The sequence below is a fragment of the Palaemon carinicauda genome, chromosome 25 (assembly GCF_036898095.1).
Source record: "Palaemon carinicauda isolate YSFRI2023 chromosome 25, ASM3689809v2, whole genome shotgun sequence".
In the NCBI taxonomy this organism is placed as follows: domain Eukaryota; kingdom Metazoa; phylum Arthropoda; class Malacostraca; order Decapoda; family Palaemonidae; genus Palaemon; species Palaemon carinicauda.
The window spans coordinates 72,894,695-72,902,194 of NC_090749.1; positions in this window are offsets into that span (position 1 = coordinate 72,894,695).

A 7,500-nucleotide genomic window follows, 5' to 3' on the forward strand; every position below is an offset into this window, starting at 1 on the left:
TTTAATCAATGAATAACGCCCCAAGGTTCCAATCTGATACAGCACTCAAGAAGCTCCCATTACAGTTATCGTTATACTGTAATGTAATAAAAACCCTATTAAAATTCCTAAATTATTTTTTATTATCAAGATGAGATTTAAAATATGTTAATTCACCACTGTCTGATATGATAAGATATGCATCTTCTATATTTAATCCATATATTAATACAATCACAAATTAAACTGTACAAACTTAACACTAAGATATACATTTTGTGTTCTTGGCGTCTTGTAGTCCAAGGAATATTTTATAAAGCTTTATATGAAATAATGGAAGAAACTTTTAGTACAGATTACAAATTTGCATATGACAATAATCCTTAATGTTTATAAGTATCACAAATACCAAAATAACAAAAATAACTTCTATCTCCACTATACAATAGAGAACTCTCTCTCTCTCTCTCTCTCTCTCTCTCTCTCTCTCTCTCTCCTCTCTCTCTCTCTCTCTGTATTTTCTTGTTCCCTGTGAGGCATATAAGACTCCCTTTGGGTATCTGTCGCCGTGAGACTCGTCCCCTTGTCTTCGAAAGACGTCAAAAACAAACAGAGAAAAGAGAAGTAAACGAGATTATGGACACCGGTGGACATGTCTGTCTAGAGGGACAAGAACACTTGCGCTGCTTTTCTGCCTCTTAATGTCTTTGTTGTCTTTTGCCCGTTTTCTTTGTGTCTGGATCAGAGGAGATTTAGAGGATGACTGTAGGTCGGTAGAAACTGAATGGTATGGTATTGGATTTGTATTTTTTATTAGTGTTGATGTCGCATGAATTAACAACATTCCTCACACACACATACGCACCCAGCCACACGCGCACTCATATATATATATATATATATATATATATATATATATATTATATATATATATATATATATATATATATATATATTTATATATATATATATGAATATATGTATATATATATATATATATATATATATATATATATATTATATATATATCATTTTGTACTGGGGTAATCAGACAAAAATCTCCCACCGTCAACAATGCACCCTTTTCTCACAATAGACTAGAAATGGCTGCGTTTATTATTGTTGTATATATATATATATATATATATATATATATATATATATATAATATATATATTATATATATATATATATATATGTGTATGTATATGTGTATCTATATACATATTGATATATATATGTATATATATATATGTATCTAGTATACATATATATATATATATATATATATATACCATGTGTGTTTTTGTATCAATTCCTAGATTTCCCGTAGAAGAAAGGTCCTATAGAAAAGGTGTGTGTCTTTCAACCCATCAAAGTCAGTCGAGACTTCAGGCCAAACAAAACGGCGGGGTTTCCCTCACATATCATGGCGGCGGGAGCGCTAATAACTGTTAATCACGACTTATGTTGGTTAATAGAAGCCTCGGTTAATTCCGGTTAATCAGAGGTAAAACTCTTCTCTGATCACGTTAATATTTCAGGTGGGGGGGGGGGTGAGGTATTGGGTTTGGTGCGAATGGGGAATAAGAAATATAGTTTCATACTGGGGAGTAGATCAAGATGTGTAAGGAAGACTAATGTCACTTGATATGATGGAGTAATTGCCGTAGATATTCTGGCTTTAAGAGAAAATGTATCATGTTGAAGTTAATCTGGACAAACGGAAACCTAAATGGTTATAGCAAGACCCCGGTCAACAAGTTACAAGCGGATGAAAGGAGAGGATCAGATTGCTTGCAGATTTGAAAGCGGGTGGAATATAATCCGACCTTTCTGAGTGGGATACCCTAACGTGATTGAAGTTTTATGCATCGCCATGAGGGATACCTTAACGTGGTTAAAGGGTTATTGTATCCCCTTGATCTTTGTCAGGGCCATCTTTACTAGGTTGCTTTGCTTTGGACGGTTAGACAAAGTCTCCCCCCATCACCAATGCTCAGTGGCCAGCGTAGTGAAGAAAACTGGCCAATGCCCAGACATGAATAACAACTTGTCTGAGGGATTTGTCCTACAGTGGACTAGAAATTGTTTTATTTGTTGTTGTTTTTGCTGAAATATAACATGTTGTCCTGCTAATTAAAAAGAGGAAATACTTTTTATTATAATTTTCTCAAGAAATTTGATAAGATATAATAAAGCCCGTTGCACCATTTATACGGAAAGCAGTTATAATTCTGGTAATAAGAAAGGAAAAAGATTGGATTTGATGTGGCAGGAGAGTATAGAGAGAACGTGAGACACAGGTTATTACCCGTACAGAGGAAGGGAGAAGTTTTATCTACATTAAGAATAGTTAACTTTAAGAAATAAGTTATTAGTTATGGGAATATATATATATATATATATATATATATATATATATATATATATATATATATATATATGGTGAGAGATAACTAGGTAGGCTATTAAACAGTAAAACTTGAGAGAGAGAGAGAGAGAGAGAGAGAGAGAGAGAGAGAGAGAGAGAGAGAGAGAGGAGAGAGAGAGAGAGCGAGAGAGAGAGAGAGAGAGGGAGAGAGAGAGAGCTATATGTAACATCTATTACTAAAGACGAAACCAGCCGTTCGCCATAATTCATCTAGAATATAAAATACCAGTTTAGAAATATAAAAGAAACCCCTCAAATGCAATATACTGTATATCTATGTCATACCGCTTCTTATTAATTAGTCCAAAGTAATCACTTCCTATTTGGTATTCCTACCTTAATACCGGGCTAACTCGGGTACCAGACAAATTCCTTATCACATTTGCATATGTGATTAAACTTGACATGGCCATTATGAACGCTCGGGTGCGGCGATGCAGACTCGAATTACTCGTTCATAATATCAGATGTTGCACTAAGACTGTGAGATGATGCTACATGGCTCGTCTCAGATGGCTTGGGGATTAAGGAACGTTTTCGCATTAGATGGACAGTAAGCTTGAGACGTTTCTTTTGCTCGGGGTGAGATTGGGCCTCGATTATAAAACTATTTTTTTTTTTTTTTTTTTTTTTTTTTTTTTTTTTTCTTTTTTTTTTTTTTTTTTGATGGATATTGAGGTTTTGAGATGCGCATTCAGTTGTAGGAAATGTTGGTTCGGTGTTTGAGTTCTACGAAGGTAATATAGTGTTTTATTGCTTACTTCTTAAGGTTAAAAAAGGAAACTATTGATGGATATCAAGATTATGTGCGGTTTGTTGAGCTTTGTTAATTGTTAGATGGATTAGAAATTCTTTAGGTGGGGTTGACATCATCATCATTATTATTATTATTATTATTATTATTATTATTATTATCTAGGTTTCAATAGGAAAAAGCCGGATACTATAACCCCAAGGGCTCCAACAGGGGAAAAATAGCCTAGTGAGGAAACGGGAATAATAAATGAATAAACTACATGAGAAGTTATGAATAATAAACATAAGGTACCTTAAGATCGATAACAACGCTTCAACAGATATTTCATATATGACTATTAAAATAGACTAATGTCAGCCTGTTCTACATGAAGACAAAAAACCGAAGATCCATCGATTCAGTTGCCTGATTAGGAAGATCGTTCCACAATTTGGTCACTGCTGGAATAAAACTTCTAGAATACTGTGCAATATTAAGATTATAAGATTTTCAGTGGCTACTTTACTCCTGGTAAGGATAAAAGAATCTCTTTAGCTGTGGTAAGCAGCTATTCTAGGAGAAGGACACTCCAAAATCAAACCCTTGTTCTCTAGTCTTGGGTAGTGCCTTGGCCTCTGTATCATGGTCTTCCACTATCTTGGATTCGAGTTCGCTTACTTGAGGGTACACTCTGACACGCAATTCTATCTTATTTCTCTTCCTCTTGTTTTGTGAGAGTTTTTATTGTTTACATAGGAAATATTTATGTTAATGTTGTTACTGTAATTAAAATATTTAATTTTTCCTTGTTTCCTTTCCTCACTGGGCTATTTTCCCTGTTGGGGCCCATGGGCATATAGCATCCTGCTTTTCCAACTAGGGCTGTAGCTTAGCAGATTAAAATAATAATAATAATAATAATAATAATAATAATAATAATAATAATAATAATGTTCCTCATAATGTTCCTTATATTAAAGAGCTCTTAGCTCTTATATGTAGTAGTTTGGCCAGGGTATCAGCCACCTGTTAAGATACTACCGCTAGAGAGTGATTGGGGCCTTTGACTGGTCACACAGTACTACATTGGACCTTTTCTCTGGTTACGATTAATTTTTCCCTTTGCCTACACATTCACCGAGTAGTCTAGTGTATTCTTTATATGTCCTCTTATTTTGTTACATTTTCTATAGTTTTTATATTATATATTTTACTGTTGTCACTGTTCTTAAGATATTTTATTTTAATTGTTAATTACTTTTCTTATTTCTTTGTTTCCTTTCCTCACTGGGCTATTTTCCTTGTTAGAGCCCCTTGGCTTATAGCATCCTCTTTTTCCAAACTAGGGTTTTATCATAGTATAATAATAATAATAATAATAATAATGATAATAATAATAATAGTTGTAGTTGTTGCACTGAAATTACTCTATAATTGTGATTTTAGTAGAGGATTATTAGGATTATAAAGTTGTTTTAAGACTATAATACTATTTGTTTAATGTAGAGTATTATGTGTTAAAATTACTCGATAACACAGTGTATTGGTTATTTTAGACATTTAAACACAGTGGTAACAACCGGGGTTAAAAGAATACCGGGTTAGCCCGCTTCTGACCAAAATAAGAACAATCTCGCGCAAGTCGCTGAGTGGCTGCATTGGTTATAGGGTTCAGAATAAGAAATGTCATCAGTCTGTATTTGACACTACTCTGGAGAACAACAAGAACTCAAGCTCTCTTAACCAAGCGGTCTTCATCCACCTGGTTAATCTGTGGATAAATCCTCGTTAATCCTCTGGGTCCTGAGGAGTCATGGCTACTTGTTCCGTATATGGCTGCAGATCAAGTCAAAAGAGAAAAGAAGACCAAAATGTAAAATCTCTCTCTCTCTCTCTCTCTCTCTCTCTCTCTCTCTCTCTCTCTCTCTCTCTCTCTCTCTCTCATTTCTTATATGATTCCTTTTGTAAATCTAAAAAAAGAAGTTGTTTCCCTATTTGTACGATGTCGCAGGTTTTTTTAGGATGAGAATCTTAAACAGAAAAATCTCCTGCGAGAGAAATCAAAAACGAAAATATGGAAAAATGGAGAAATGGTAAATTTCCAAATAAAAAGTACTTATTTGGTAATCATGGTAATTTCTAGATATGTGAATAGGTATATTTTAGGAATATTCTTAAGAGGTGAATAACTATATTTTAACAATAAGATAATAATGGTTTCAATTCATCCCCTTAAAATGGGTTACACCATTGGGGAATAATGACTTCTTTGAGAAGATAGCCATTCCACATATGAAAAGAAAGATCTCCTTAGAATAAATATATGATCATTAATCCAAGGTCAAGATTGAAATTGAGTTTTTTTATCATAAGACAATTATTCACCTTAGGTCTTTAGTGCAGTGGGTAGAATGCATTTTCTCTCTCTCTCTCTCTCTCTCTCTCTCTCTCTCTCTCTCTCTCTCTCTCTCTCTCTCTCTCTCTCTCTCTCTCAGATGAGTGTATATTCTCCATGAAAACCAAAGATATTGATAATAAAAGAACATTCTAGAGGAGAAATGAAAGTAAGAACCACACAAATAGACCTCTAAATGTATACATTTTAAAAAATTTACCCTCCGTATTACGAATTCCCTTTGAGTTTACTCCCTCTCCCTCCCCTCCTTCATCATCCCTCTGTAAAGGAGAAACCTCCTTGCATTTGCCTTTGAATTCTAGAATTCGATCCTCCCTTTGACACGACATGTACAAATGGAGAATTACTTCCTCCGCCCAGAATTCAAATGTCTTGTTTTGCATTCATGACTCAAGCATCAGTCTGGCTCGACCTTTTGCACTATCCCTGTATGTGTATGTGTCTGCACTTTAATCATATTATGAGAGGCAGGATGCATTCAGTGTCCTTCAGGCATCCCTTTACCAGGATAGAATATCCTACACGGCTCTGTATCCTTGGCGCAGTGTTCAGCATCCTTTTAGTCCAAGCTGTCAAACTGGGCAGGAAGTGGAGTCCATTTTTTACTATAGTGTACCCTTCCCACTCCTCCTTTCCTAACTTACAACATTGCATTTTCTGCAATTTGTGGGAGATTGTATTATCCGAGTGTACCTCCTAGGCTAACCCTCTCACCAAAGTATGACTACTCCCTTTCCCAATACCCTACGGCAGGGGAAAGACCAAGCCACTTTGCGTGAACTTGAATATATACAGTAAATATGCGCACTAGTGTACGCGACCCGTCGAAAAGGACGGCTACATAATTAGATAGATATGCACGCACACGCACTCACTCTCACTGCAGTATGACCAGTTCCTCTCTCCTTATCCAAGTGATTTAGAAAGCTAAGCGTAACCTGAAAGAAATATGTATATATATAAATGTATGTATGTATATATATACATATATATATATATATATATATATATATATATATATATATATAGATATATAAATATATATATACATATATATATATATATGTATATATATATATATATATATATATATATATATATATATATATATATATATATATATATTATTTAAAAGGTCATACACTTGCTCTTTATTATATAGGGGAGAGAGAGTGAGAGAAACATATAGATCTTTATTATAAAGGGGAGAATCCATTCTATTTTATGCTTTTGTCGGTGAAGTTAGTGCGTGCTAATACTTTAGTTAAGGTGTCATGATGTGCCTGGGCAGGACCATGATGAGGTGTTTTTATGTTTGTTTCATTAATGTTATCTCTAGTACCTCCTTATGGTTCTTAATATATATATATATATATATATATATATATATATATATATATATATATATATACTATATATACATAACAATATTATATATATATATATATATATATATATATATATATATATGTGTGTATTTTTACACACAAACTACACACATATATATATGTATATATATATATATATATATATATATATCTATATATATATATATATATACATATATATATATATATATATATATATATACTGTATATATATAGATATGTGATATATATATATATATATATATATATACATATATATATATATATACATATATATATGTGTGTAGTTTGTGTGTAAAAATACACACATATATATATATATATATATATATATATATATATATATATATATATATATATATATAATATTGTTATGTATATATAGTATATATATATATATATATATATATATATATATATATATATATATATATATATATATATATAATGTATATATATATATATATATATATATATGTATTGTATATATACAATATATATATATATATAAATATATATATATATATATGTACTGTATATATACAGT